The sequence below is a fragment of the Musa acuminata genome, chromosome BXJ3-10 (genome assembly GCF_036884655.1).
Source record: "Musa acuminata AAA Group cultivar baxijiao chromosome BXJ3-10, Cavendish_Baxijiao_AAA, whole genome shotgun sequence".
In the NCBI taxonomy this organism is placed as follows: domain Eukaryota; kingdom Viridiplantae; phylum Streptophyta; class Magnoliopsida; order Zingiberales; family Musaceae; genus Musa; species Musa acuminata.
In genome coordinates, this window is record NC_088358.1 from 13,959,346 (window position 1) to 13,974,187 (window position 14,842).

Genomic DNA, 14,842 nt, shown 5'->3' on the forward strand with positions numbered 1-14,842 from the left:
GCCAAAAGTGGAGTAGGTCAAGATTGACCGAACCACTCTAAATCTCGGTTTGCATTTACTTTGAGCATTTTATCTTTACTGCAAACCTCCTAAATAGCTACTGCCTTCTGCGCTTTTACGAACGAGTTTCTAAGTTCAAAGCTTTCCGAATCTGCGTTTAGACGTAAATCGGCTTTATCGTACGATCATTACATTTCAGTTTACGTTTACGTTTTGATTTCAATCATAACTGCAAACTGCCTTCTGTGCATTTATAAAACATATCTCAAAGTTCAGTATCCTCAAAATTGGCATTTAGACGTAAACCAGTTTTATCGTACGAACGTTGCATTTCAGTTTGCGCTTGCATTCTGATTTTCATCATAAACTGCAAACTGCCTTCTTAGATTTACTTTAACATCATCTCGTTTAATCTTAAGTTAAAGTAATCTTAGAATCGGCTTTTACATCGAAATCATTTTTATCAAACGAACGCAGTTTCGTTTTAATCGCAGAAAGTTTTCCAATGCACTAATTCACCCCCCCCCCCCTCTTAGTGCTCTTGATCCTAACAATTTTCACTAATCCATCTTTTACTTGTAGGTACATATGAGACTACATGGGGTTACTAGTAGATTAATGATCCTTTGCAAATGGATATCATAAGGGTGTCGCATTACTTGAGCAAAACCAGATAAGTTTGTGACATCACTTTGCCCAAGCAAATTAGTATTAGCCTATTGGATGACCCTGCATATCTATACCTAGACTCAAATAAAATTAGTTAAGGCTTGTCCATATCTATTTAACCTGATTTAAGATAATTTTAAACCCATTCATATTGATTTAAACTGGTTTAAGATGATTCTAGAGTGACTAATGTCAATTCTTTCAGATGATTTTAGACTAGTTCAAGATATTCGAGCTTCTTCACCTTGAACCAAAGTTGGTTTAACTAGAAATTAGGTCAATTGAGCTTGAGCTTAGATCAATATTGGGATTGAAACCCCTCTATCTCCTGATCTTGTAAACTTGAAAAATTTTATTTGATGTTGTATGATTTTGCTATTAAGATGTAAATGTTTAATATATATTCTGTCATATACCTAAAATAGTGGTGTTTTGGACTTTGGCGGCTAGATGGTTTCATATTTTGGCTAGTGAAAATAGTGTATTGGGAGTGTAATATGAATTATTAATCCACCGTTGCAAAAGTGTAGGATGATATAACCCAAATCGATAATGGAACTATTATGAATATTTTTATATCATCTTGGTGGCTTTATGATTATTTTTATATTATCTCGAGACTACTCATTTATTTTAAATAACATTTGATTATGAAATTTGTATTTTTTTGAAATTTAATTTAGCATTATTTTTGAAAAAGATATTTTATATTTATTTTTAGAGCAACTATCAAATACTCAGGTGGAAAATACCTTTTGTGCCTCTAGTTATTACTATTTAGTTAGTGACATTGGGAAGTTCCATGCTATTAGAGCTGTTTAATTGTTTTTCAAATAATTTTATTTTATTCAATAACATATGTAAATTTTTTGACTTTTGAATATACTAAATTAGTCAATAGTTAATCTTAATAAATGTTTGAGGATGAATTTCCAAAAAAGAGGCTCACTTTTTTTTTTTTTTCTTCTGAAAAGTGTCCTTCATTACAACAAAATCTCTAACAGCGTTTTGTTTTTGCCCAATACCTATAATAATGCTTTCAGCAATCAATCCTTTTTTTTTTTCTCCCTCTTCCTAGGTATAATATTTTTATATTATATTATAATATAGCTTTAGTAATACAAAAAAGTACTATAACATAGTGTTTTTATAAAATTTGTATAAAAATCCTATTTTATGATTTTTTTATTATGCTATAATATTTTTGTGGTGTTGCTGAAAAGGTTCATCATATAACGGTCCATAGGGCAAAAAAAAAAAGACACTGTTAAAAAATAATAGAATTATGAGGTACTTTCCGGAAAAAGAAACCCAAAAACTAGAGCTTTTTCAGGAATTCATCATCATCTTCGGAATTATAGTGTGAAGAAAACAGAATGGGGATGTGAAAGTTAATCCTATATAAAGCACAAAACCGAGTTGCTTTCTTCTGTAGAGAGACAAGGAAAGATCAAAATCATCGAGATAAGGACAGGAACACAGGCTGTATTAACTGCTCAATCTTAGTGGCGTTTCCCAAGTTGATTCAATCCACGCAACCTAACCATCTTAAATTCTGAATTCCCCGTGTTCTTCTTATTATTACTATTGTATGCATTGGTTGATGTGGTGAATTATAATTCTAGTGGTGGGAAGAATAGCCACACTAATCCGTGGCATGTCGGGAGTCACTTATCCGCAGGCTTAATCGCCTGTTGACGCGTGTTTGACGCCTTCTTCCATCCTTTTTACCACACAATACACCGATGATTTAGAACAGGGAACCCAAATCAATGGACTAAATAAATGCTCCTTGCATTTATGTCATCGGTCTTTGTTGTGTTGCACTACGATTACGGGAATGGAGAGCGTGCGTCGTCGTAAAGGCCGTTTCCGTGCTTCGCGTGGCATGCGAGGCTTTGCTCTCTCTTATACATCACGGTGTTAACATAAGACACCACCACGCCCACGCCCTCGGCGACCCACCACTGGTAGAACACCACCACGGCTCCTCCCAAGCAATTCCTACCTCCATTGCATTCGTTAATTACTTTCCATGTCGTTGTGCAGACGCGATCCAAGGCAATGGACCGAGACGGCTTGAAGAGAGGTAGAGAAGAGCAGGAAGAGAGAGGAGGAGCCGGCGTCACACCAGCGGTTGTGTCGAAGAAGAAGAAGAAGAAGAAGAAGAAGAAGAAGGGGAAGAGGAACGAGACGGCGGAGGGCGTCTCCGAGAGCTGCCGGGTCGGCACTGTCGACGTGTTCCGCCCGCCGGGGCTCTTCGAGTTCCCGTGGCAAAAGGGCGAGCGCCTGCTGGTGCCGGAGCCCGAGGGCTGGGACCTCCGCGACGTCTTCTTCTCGTCCCTCGTCGATGGTTGCTCCGCCGCCATCGGGGTTCCCGGCGACCGGCTTTCTCCCGCCGCCCGACACCCGTTCGTCCTTCTCGAGGAGCCGTCCGACGGGGAGGTGGACAGCGGCGTGGATTGCATCTGGAGCTCCGTCCTCCGCCAGCCACTGTCCATGTACAGCAAGAGCTACACCGCGTGAAGAAAGAATAATAATAATAATAATAATAATTTTTTGGTTTCTTTTACAATCTTTTATCTTTTTGAATTTACAAGTTGACTGTAGAAATAGTATAGTCATAATGATGACGTTGAAGAAAAATATTTTGTGTTTTTGGGAATGGCTGAAACATTTCTTGGAACCTTCATTACATCGCATGTTTTCATTTGATTCTGTCATTTCAGGTGGGAGAGGAACTAAATACTTCACACGCACATATTATATAATAATAATAATAATAATAATAATAATAATAATAATAATAATAATAATGATAAACACGGGGTGGAGACATAATTATCATCCCACGTGTTGGTGTCTTAGACAGGAGGATCACAGCATCTAAAGTACCTACAGATATAAAAATTAGTTAAGAATCATGCATGCGCTTCATCATACCTCCTCATCACTATAATTGTACGGAAAGAAGTGAGAATAGAGTCCACAACTATGGAGAAAGTGCTCTGCATGCGGTAAGAATCATTACCGGCATTGTTTTTCTTTTAGTAATAATTGTTGTAATTGGTTTACCTCCCTTCACGTGTCTTGGGTCGCCATTTGCAGTCCGACCCGTTAACAACCCCGGCCAACAACGAATCCCTAGACGAACCCGCTCCTATCCCCTGCGTTCGCCTCGCATTTTCTCCTTCTTGTTAGGTTGCTTCCCACCATTCGCATCCCAACGGCCACCATTCGCGACGAGGGATACCCACCCGCCGGTCGTCATCAAGCAATCGCCGATCGACGGACGCCTTCGAGGACGGGAAGTCCAGCAACCAAAGGCCGTCGGCTGGCTGCAAAGGGAACTTCGCCTATCGCCCTCCTCCTCCTCCTCCTCCTCTTTGGTGTTTCCATGTAATAGGTCAAGGTTTGGGTCATTAGTCGGCGATTGCTTTCGGGTTCAAGCATAATACACATGATACGATTGGAATTGAGTGATCGGATCGAGCCCTATGGCTCCGTTGTCGTTGTTGTAGATGGTGCTGGCTCGATCAGGACCAGCAGCTCATGGCGGAAAGTTAATGGTGATGCATTCACGGTCAGCATTGGATTTGTCACCTGTGGAGATTGAGAAGAGCGTTCGCTTCTGTATATAGCAATCGGGGCAGGGTAGAGACCCATCGAAAATGACTGCAGGCACCTTGTTGTGAAGCTGCTTCTACATCATGATATTTAAAGATCATGTCTAAACTGAAATATATTGTGGAACAAGATCGCACTACCCGAGTCTTTCTTCTTAAAGGTATAGCAATCTTTAGTTTGAAAACTCATCTCTCAGAGTTAGAAACTAAGATTTTTGTGCTATGTGCTTTGACTTGCATCGAAGATGATTCCAATTCAACGATGAGTGCTGCAACTCTCGACACATTCTTTGCTTTATAGTTAAAACCATTACACACGAACCACAACATTGAGAGAAAGGACTGCATGTGTTGATCTGAAAATCTGACCCTTGCACTTTCATTTGCTTGAGGATGTTCCAACCCTTAGCAGAACAACCTCGTAGGTAAGAGAGAGATAATAGGTTTCTAGAGGAGGCAAGAAAGGTTTATTTGCTTGTGGAAACCGATCATAATGCCCATGGGTATCAAAAATCAGGATGTATGTGGATCAGAGAGGATTGTGCTTTCCCTAATAGGGCACATTGATGGAGAAAGTTAACACCAGCATCACATGGTCATGCAAGTAAGACATCATCATTTTTATTTAGTCAAGGAAGATCTGTTAAACCTAATATTATTAGGTTGATCTCTTAAGTTCACTGAAGACATGCTTAAAAGCTTCTTTGTTAGTAATATGAGGTTTGCAGGGCTTAAGTTGCTTTGTTTCTACCATGACCTGATTCCTTCTTCAAGTTTACTTGTCTATATACTATGTCAACTTCATCTCAATTAGTAATGTAAGTTAGTGCAAGAGAAGTGAAACTTTCTGCTGCTATTGAATTATGATATTGCAAATTACTTCTTTTTTCTATTATGTTTTGAAAGGAAAACCCTTCTCATCGATAATATATCCAACTGGATGTCTTGGCTTATGCACTAAATAATTCTGAGAGATTTCATATCATTTTAGAAGAAAAGATATATTACTGAAATCCTTCAGAGAGAAGTTTTTACCCTTTGGTATATTGTATTCATCTAAACATGATCCATATAAACATGCATCAAGTAGCTTAGAGTAACAATGATTGACTGAATGACTAATTGAGTTGCCTTCACCCACTAAACTTTTGCTATCAAATACAATTTAATTGCTAATTTCTATATTCTAGTTTGGTTTTCTTGGCACGTCATAAGTATTAATCTGATAGAATTTGAGATGGATACTCATTTATATATCAAATCCAATAAGTCAGAGCTACGGTGAAATATTAAAAATTGAATAGCATATGCCAAGTTATTATCTGGGTTTCTTTCTTCATGAATGTTTGAACTTTTTGGTGCTCTGACCCAGTATCAGAAACTTTGAAGCTAGTTGTGTTTTCTACCAGATCTCTGTGAGTGATGATGCTTCATTTGATATGATCACCAGTAATAATCATGGATGCTATCTACATGATGCTGTGAGTGATGATGCTGGTGTGCATCTACATGCTTCTAAACTCCAAATTTGACTTCATTGGGGCCATAATATCATATTATGGCATATCAATACCCAACCTCTTCCCTTTAGTTCCTTTGTTATTTTAAGCGAATGGACAATCATTATTTTTGCAACCAGGTGCATGCTCATGTTCCTGATTGAAAGTTAGATTGCACACTTAAGGTTGGGGCCTTTGTACTAAAGTTTATGAGATGATTCATTACCCACAGTTCTTCTGGTGAGACATTCCGAAAAATGTATCCTATTTTTCCTGGTTATTCTTTTACTTCCTGTATTAGTAGTTAACTCTATGTATCCTCTTGATCTCTTCTGGAACCACTTTGCCCATTATAAAATTAAGAGGAAAAAAAAGAAAATAGGAGAAAGTAGAAGGTAAAAAGTTTATTGTTCAGAATAAATGTACCTAAATCTTCTTGATCAGGTATATTAGCAACAAGGGAAGAAATATACCTACACTAATGCAAGAGAAACCACTGGAAAACATTGGGAGATTTTATAAGTTGACATGTGGAACTTCCTGAAAACTACGAGTCTATTGTTTTGGCCACTGCCATTTCATTATTGCTTTACTACAATGTTTGATTTTCTCTTCAAAGCCATCTTACTTATTTTGTACAATATTTTGCTATATTTTCCAGATTGATGATGACATGGTCCATACCAATGATTAAACATGGTGGTAGAATCTTGTTGTGAAACGTAGCATTCTTAAAATACATTTGCAGCATCATGGGGATTATATGGAATTACGTGGACATGTATAGATGTTTGTCGATAATATCGCCAGTGCATGTTTGATATGTCTGATAAACCCAGAATGTCTAGCTGTCGAACATTCACGATTCTTACCTATTTTTCTCATCCTGACACTTCTGTATCTTCTCCAGTTATTGTTTCAGTTACATTCTTCTGACCACAGAGAACTTCAGAAGAAATCCTGCTGGACTTCCCAAAGTTCATTGGAGGAAGTATACGTCACAATCATGTCTGGATAAAGAAACAAAGCAGTCTAGTTCTTCAAAATGTAAAACGATGGAAGTTAATAAAGCTACAAGCAAAGGATGCAAAAAATTGGACTTGAAGAAACTTTCTTTGGATCATTCAGCTCTCTCCAACAATCAGGCCTTTAAGACGCAACCGAGGAAAGGGGAACATCCTGTTCATGTTCCTTCCGCTGAAAACTCCCAAAATTTCAGGTCTGCTAACACATGGATTTGTAAGAACTCAGCTTGTAAGGCTGTTCTTACCTCAGATGACACATTCTGTAAAAGGTGCTCATGTTGTATATGTCATCTCTTTGATGACAACAAGGATCCTAGTCTTTGGTTAGTCTGCACGTCTGAATCTGGTGACAAGGACTACTGTGGGTTGTCTTGCCATGTTGAATGTGCACTCCAGTGCCAAAAGGCAGGAGTTTTCAGTCTTGGACAGTCTATGCTACTTGATGGGAGCTACTGCTGTGCTTCATGCGGAAAGGTTTCTGGAATTATAGGGTGAATTTACCCTTTCTTTGCTGTTTGTCAATTTGTGTCACGTGTTTACACCATGCTATTTGAGTCAGTTCCAATTGTTTTTAACTGAATGGCATTCTTTCAGAATCCTTTGCTTTGCATTCCAAGTTCTGTTCCAGCTAATTAGGATTTCCCTCCTCTCCCAACATGCACTGAAGTTCATGACCAATTTATTGCTCTTGATGTCTTCTATGGTTTTTAAATTATTCTTTGTTTCTTTTGTTTTCTTTTGTTTTCTTTTTGTGGACATAGGGCGGTAATTATAAGTTTGATCTGGGTTTAGAATGATGTGGTGAAGAGATTGTTTACCCACTTCTTACATAGTTGGTGACCTAATTTGATAGGTAGTCTGCTTTAGTTCAAACCTTATTGTCACGGACAAACTTCGAAACAGGATGTTTGATGTAATGCTTATGTATGTCCGTATCTTTTGGCATGTTTATGCCTTGTACAACATATAGAGGGGCGGCCGAAGGCTTAATAGTCCCATTTTAGTTGGGTTGGTGGCCTCTTTAGGCTTGTAAATAAAGGTTGTGTCATGTGGACACGTGTGAGAGATTTACGGTCTGTAATGGACCATTTTACCTTTTGTTGTGCCACTGTTCAGAGCTTGTAAAGTCTGTTTGTAATTTGCATTGTCTATGAAGTGTTTTTTGGAGATGTTTGCTTGTGGATCTCGATTGAGGCGTTCTCTCTAACCCATTCTCTCTTTTGGTGGTCCTAAGGGACAATGGGAGGCTTTGGGGAGGCTGACCTTTGCGGACGGACACGCAAAGGTGCTGCACGACTTAGGCAAAACCAGCTAAGTCCGTGACAGATGGTATCAGAGCGGGACAAGCACTCATAGAAACACTTAGCATGCAAACGTGGGGGACCTAACGGGGCTGCGTTGAGGCCAGTCAGCACACGCGCGACCGTTTGGGGGAAAACGGGCATGGAGATGTAGGGAAAAGGAGTCGCTCAGAGGAGCGGGCATCTGACATTGGCATTCAGAGGAATGGCCAACCCTTCGCGCAAGAGGCACCACGAGAACAGGCAAGCTTAGAAGAATGTGGAGCGCACAAAGGTTGGGATGGCTGAGTTTGAGCTACGGCTCAACGTTGACAACTATACTTGATGGTGCTCAAGGCAAGCGAGGCGCTTGGTAAAGGATGAAACCATCCAAGGTGGAATGAGTTGCTCAGCGATCGAAAGAGTTATGCAAAGCTCACAGAGGTGAGGGGAATTGCTAACTCAAAGAATTCGGTACTCATGCATGGGCTTGTATGCGGACGATGGAATGTTCGTGGCCATCCCAAGGCGACCGAAACTCGGCGCCATGGAGCATTGATACTTTCTCTTCGGCATGTGAAGGATACGTCCGTAGGAGGCTGAAGTGTGCAATGAGTTCAGCATGTTACTAGGCCTTGAGGGGTGCAGTGGGGGCTGTATTGACGGGGAGTCGCAATCTAGCAAGTGCGTTTGCAAGAGGCAGAACAATGCACAATTTGTTCAGCAGATCAGAGTAGTCTAAGGGGATGGTGGTCTCCCAAACGAAGAGAGATGTTGCTCCAACGGGATAGTTATCCAGGAGGGATAAGTCCCGGCTCTCCAGAGGGAGAATCATGTGAGATGGACCTCACATGTTGAGGAGGAGTACCTCAACAAACAACAACTCCACGAAGCTCGATGGACTGAGCAAGAGGCGAGGAGTCGGCGCATGATCTCGCTTGAGAGAATGCATTGGTGGATGCATTGCGAGATCAAGTGGGGGAGCGACCCAAAGCAACTTAAATGAAGGCACACTTGGAGTCGATATGGAGATCGGACTCAAGGGAGGGCTGACCCGTGGAATGGTGGGCGCGTGGGCCACCATCGACTCAATGCAAAAACGAGGAGCGGAGCAACTTGGGTGTAACTTGGCGAAGTACCCAAGCCGCATGAAGGGAGCCAGTATAGAAGTTGGAACATGGAGCAGAGGCACAGTGCTTTTCTTAGACAGAGGTCAAGGACATGAACTCTTGCAGAGGCAAGAGTAGTATCATGTTGTTCCATGGGTCCTTCATTCTGACGGAGCGGACTCATCTTGCATGGTGCCAAAGACGAAGGGAGCTTCGGGGCACATGCACCTTATCTCGGAGAAGCATTTGATGGAGGAACTAAGGCGACTCAATTTGTGGAGGCGAAGTTGGGTACAGAAGGCCTTAGCACGGGGCAAGAGGACGCAGAGGCGGGTACTCTTGAAGAATATGCCACAGTGTTGCCATTCGAGTTGCTATGAAGGAAGCGGTGCGCAGCGGAGATTGTGCTGGTAGGGGCAGAGGCCCAGGATCCAGACAATGGTGCACAAATTACAGTGAAGTCGGTGGACTTCGGGAGCTACTAGGCGATGGACTGTCCTAGAGCGGTGCTTCATCTAGGTGTGACCCAGGAGTGGGTGGATGAAGGTCGATTGCCAAAGGAGCGAACAAAATCGAAGGTGGAGGAGACCCTGCGATGTATTGACAGAGGCCACACATGGAGGGTTCACAATTCAAGTTTATTCCATAAGGATCAGAATGCAATGGAGATGTCACCAGGAGGCGACATGGTGCAGCGGATCGTGGTGGAACAGTTCGTGGCAATGCGATACACACGACTTAGTCCCGGGAGGGACTAGATCATATGGAGGTATGATCGGGAGCTATTGGGAGCTCCACTTCGGTGAACAACACGATGGCAAGAAGGGCTATGGATTTAAGGAGTGAAGGCCATGGTACCGCAGAGGCGGGTCTTCCGTGCGTGCATCGAATTTTGCATCGGATGAAAACATTGGTCATCAGCATATGGGAGCTGGGTTCCACCAAGGGAAAAGTTCGAATGCAAGTACCAGTGAGTTCCATGGGAGGAACTTGATCATGCAGAGGTATGATCGAAGCAGCTGGAGAGTTGGACTGCTCTAGAGCTCATATTCGCTTAAGGGAGCCCGGCAAGTCAGAGGACAAGGCCGAGTAAGCGAACGTTGCTACCAAGGAAGCTAAGGAGAACAGAATTAGTGCAAACCCTACAACGTGATGGTAGAGGCCATGCATGGGAGTTGCAGTCTGTCTTTCCATCGACCAAACGGACTGCTTGGAGAACACAGAGGTGTTGAAGCAGGGGGTCGAAAGGGGCGAGGAAGCGACGACGAGTCCAGAGGGACTTAGCTACCTAAAATTAAGCATCAGTTAGAATGGAGGTGGACTCAGAAGAGTGCCACAGAGACATATCTACTGATCGTGAAGAAAAGGGATGCAGATGCGAGGCGACGGATAGTAGGGCCATGGGCATGGCAGCGCCATGGTACCGCAGAGGCGGGACTTCCGTGAAAGTCATTGATCCCTTGCTCTCATGGAGGGAGAGCGCTTGGTCGTGAAAGGGGCCGAGGAGGTGGAGAATGCAGAGGCAATCTCCAAGTACCGAGACAAGGCTGAAGGGCAGAGGCCGAAGAACTTCGTAAGACCGGTGTCAATGTGCTTCTCATCATGATAGCCGAAAGTGAAGGACTTCGGGTCATGCAAGAGTGCATAACCAAGGAACGAAGCAGGCAGTACGCGGTGCTGTACCTTTGCTACTCAGTGGAGTAGGCGGCAGGGTTGATGGAGAAGACGGTACAATCCCAGAGGCGACCAAACCTATGAGAGAATTACTCAAAGTTGGGGTGAAAACTTCCTGCATTTCAGAAGTTCAATGGCATTGAGAAGGTGAATCACAGTAACTAACTCAATGCAAGGAGTGCAAACACTTCAAGTGCTTCAGAAGTGTGAGCAAAGAGCAGACGAAGGCTAGTAACCAGCTCGATGCATGGAGTACAACCTCGAGGAGGCGGGCGAAGTCAAGTAACCTTTGCCTTCTCAACTCTTAAGAGAATGGGCGAAACCGAGTACCCCAATTCTCTTATCTATCCAGCAGAGGAGCTCTGCACAAGTTCAAAGACCCTTCGAAGATTATGGAAGACAATAGTTGTCAAATCCTCACCAATGGTGATCAGTGCTACTGAGAGTAGATTGTCCGCTTCATTTCCCAACGAAATGGCAATCGAAAGCGGAAGTGATGCGAACCTACTTGGATGTGACAACTAAGTGAAAGAAGAGTCAATGAGCAAATGTTATGGAGGAAGGACCCAAAACTTCAGAAGTTTGCGAGACGATGCTCGTTAAAGCTCCAACAAGCATCCACCCAGTTCATGCAGCATGAGGCATTTGAGAGACTGGCGCAGTAAGGATGGTCTTTTCCTTCATCTGGGGGATCCGCAGGAATCAACAAGGATTAACACAACTCAGCCAACCCCACACCAGAGTCAGAGTCATTGGTGAGTTGAAGCAGCATGGCGGATCAAAGGTTCGGCTATTCAAAAACAGCAGCGGAGAGCAGCAAGGAGCCAAGAGGCGCATTGTAGCTGGAGCAGAAGATTGAAGATTCAGCAAAGGCGAGGAGTTGCAGTGTCGACAAAGGCTTCAACGAGGATGTCGAAGGAATAAGTGGGGGAGAATATCACGGACAAACTTCGAAACAGGATGTTTGATGTAATGCTTATGTATGTCCGTGTCTTTTGGCATGTTCATGCCTTGTACAACATATAGAGGGGCGGCCGAAGGCTTAATAGTCCCATTTTAGTTGGGTTGGTGGCCTCTTTAGGCTTGTAAATAAAAGTTGTGTCATGTGGACACGTGTGAGAGATTTACGGTCTGTAATGGACCATTTTACCCTTTGTTGTGCCACTGTTCAGAGCTTGTAAAGTCTGTTTGTAATTTGCATTGTCTATGAAGTGTTTTTCGGAGATGTTTGCTTGTGGATCCCGATTGAGGCGTTCTCTCTAACCCGTTCTCTCTTTTGGTGATCCTAAGGGACAATGGGAGGCTTCGGGGAGGCTGACCTTTGCGGACGGACACGCAAGGGTGCCGTACGACTTAGGCAAAACCAGCTAAGTCCGTGACATTATGTTGGTACTCTTTGTGTCAGCCTAAACTAGATGCAAATCTGTTATCTGTCGTCAAGAGCAATGTTGTTTATAACTCTTTATAACCACTTACTATTTGCTGTTGGTCAATGTGTTGGAAGTTAATCTTTTAGATCCTTGGAGACCATTCAGGTTGGTGACCCATACTTGTGACTTAATGTGTTTATTTAAATGTTGTCTATTTCAGTCATATATGGAGAGCCAGTAACTGGATCCAGAGTGTTTCTAGGGAATTATGCATTTTTGAGTGTCTAATAGTTGACATGTACTTATGTCCTTCTAATCATTTCTAACAGATTCTGGAAGAGGCAACTTTCTGTAGCAAAAGATGCTCGTCGAGTTGATGTCCTTTGTTATTGTATTTTTTTAAGCTATAGGCTTCTGGATGGTACTTCTTGTTTCAAAGAATTGCACCAAATTGTAGAGGAAGCAAAGGCAAAGTTAGAAAAAGAAGTTGGTCCAGTGGATGGAATCTCAGCCAAAATGGCCCGTGGCATTGTGAGCCGGTTGTCTGTTGCTGGTGATGTTCAGAACCTCTGCTTTGCTGCAATTGAGAAGGCAGGTGAATGGATGAGATTGAGGTCAACTGATCTTTTTAAGCAAAATCACAAAGGTAAAACTCATTGATGCATATCTGTAGTCATCTCGTGCTCATATTTAGTATGATGATTTAAATTTGACCAGGAATCCTTTTTTTCCCTTTGTTGCAGATTCACTTCCTGCTGCCTGTAGGTTCCAATTTAATGAAATAATGTCATCTTCACTCATAATTGTTATAAAGGAAACTCCTTCAACAGCATTTGATGCCATCAAAGGTTATAAGCTCTGGTACTGCAAGACCAGAGATCAATCCGATAAGAAGGAGCCTGTGGTCTTCCCAAGGTCTCAGAGAAGGATTCTATTTACTAACCTCCAGCCATGCACAGAATATGCATTTCAGATTATCTCATTCACTGAGGATGAGGATTTCGGCCACTCAGAATCAAGTGTTTTACTAAGAGTGTGGAGATCATCAACAAGCATATAGAGAATACTGGGGCAGACGGGTGTTCATCCAGCGTCAAGCACAAAGGGACAACAGCAGCTGCCAAACCCTCTGGATTTCAAGTTCGAAATCTAGGAAAGATTTTGCATCTAGCTTGGGCACAGGAAGATGGATACTATGATGGTTTATACGAAGATGATGTTGAAGAGGAGTCCTGTGGTGGGAGTGGTGAAGTGATTGCAGAGGCTGCCAAAGCAGCACCTACCACTTCACGCCGGCTTGATTTGAATTTGGCCTTGGTTCCTGATTTAAATGATGAGGTAATACCATCAACCGAGTGCAGTTACATTGTTCCATGAAGTGCCTGCAGTGGAATCTCGACATGGTTGTGAGAAACAACTACCCACTGGACACAGGAAGCTTGTGAGGGAGACAGCACTTTGGTCAGTGGGTCACCTAGGAGATTCCAGTATAGGTTGGGTCAGTTGGATGATAACTTTGAATACTATGCGAAGGTAATAAGATGGCTGGAGTGCTTGGGGCACATTGGAAGTGATTTCCGCACGAAGTTTTGAACTTGGTTTAGCTTGAGGTCAACGGAGCAAGAACGCAGGGTGGTCATCACATTCGTTCATACATTGATTGAAGAGCCCAACAGTTTGGCTGTGCAGTTGCTAGATTCATTTTCAGAGATTGTGACCTGCAAGAGGCTATGCAGTGGTTTCTGTAGTAAGTTGTGGCATTAATCCAAAAGAAAGGACTCGGAGTATAGCTTGCTCGTTCCATTTATGTTCTCACGTTTATTAGGGAGGTTTGTTTATATCAGTTTCTTTTACTATTTGCGACACAGGTTGTTGCTGACAGTGCTCACTAACATGGAAGAACTAACATCAGCTATTTATGACCATTTCATCAATATCCACCTTCGCATTTGTTCTTGGTTCAGGGCCTCTAAGACCAACATTGATGACTGTTAACAGTTCAGTTATTTTTGCATCAATCCATCAATAAGTGCGAGCATCTAATGTTGCCGTCCTCTGTCACCACTAGAAGGTTCTTGATGCTTTCAACCTTGAATAGTCATGTTTTTTTTCTTTGCTTCTTTTTTGCGCTTGCTTACCCAATATATTTACTAGATTAATGTTGTAAAATGATAGAATTGTGAGAAAGAATGGTTCCATTACCTTGACCTTCTGGTACCATGGTTGGCTGTCTCTCAACTTTGCTTGCTAATTAATGTTAGCTCAGCCACGTCTACTTGAATGTCTCCACCAAATTTTGACTGTGGTTGTATGTCTTCCTTGATTGATAAGATGAAGCCACAGAAGCAATCCCATTACACATGAAGAAAACATTTGATTGAACGACTGATTTCTGTCAATGATATTATCAGGATCAAGGAAGCTACCTTGTGACAGTGACTTGATAATTCATCTTAGCTTTGTTTTGTTCTTGCAGAACCAAAGCATGTTTTGCTGGATGCTTTGGGTACGAATCATTTCGTTGCAAACTGGAGTCTGAATTATGTACATGAAAACAAACATTGGGTTGATATTATCTGTTCCTATTAAG

General features: G+C 42.3%; 1 pseudogene; it reads left to right on the forward strand.

Annotated features, from left to right (window-relative positions):
- Positions 1–3,796: 3,796 nt before the first annotated feature.
- On the forward strand, positions 3,797–14,527 carry LOC103999895 (VIN3-like protein 1; annotated as a pseudogene).
- The last annotated feature ends 315 nt before the right edge of the window (positions 14,528–14,842 follow it).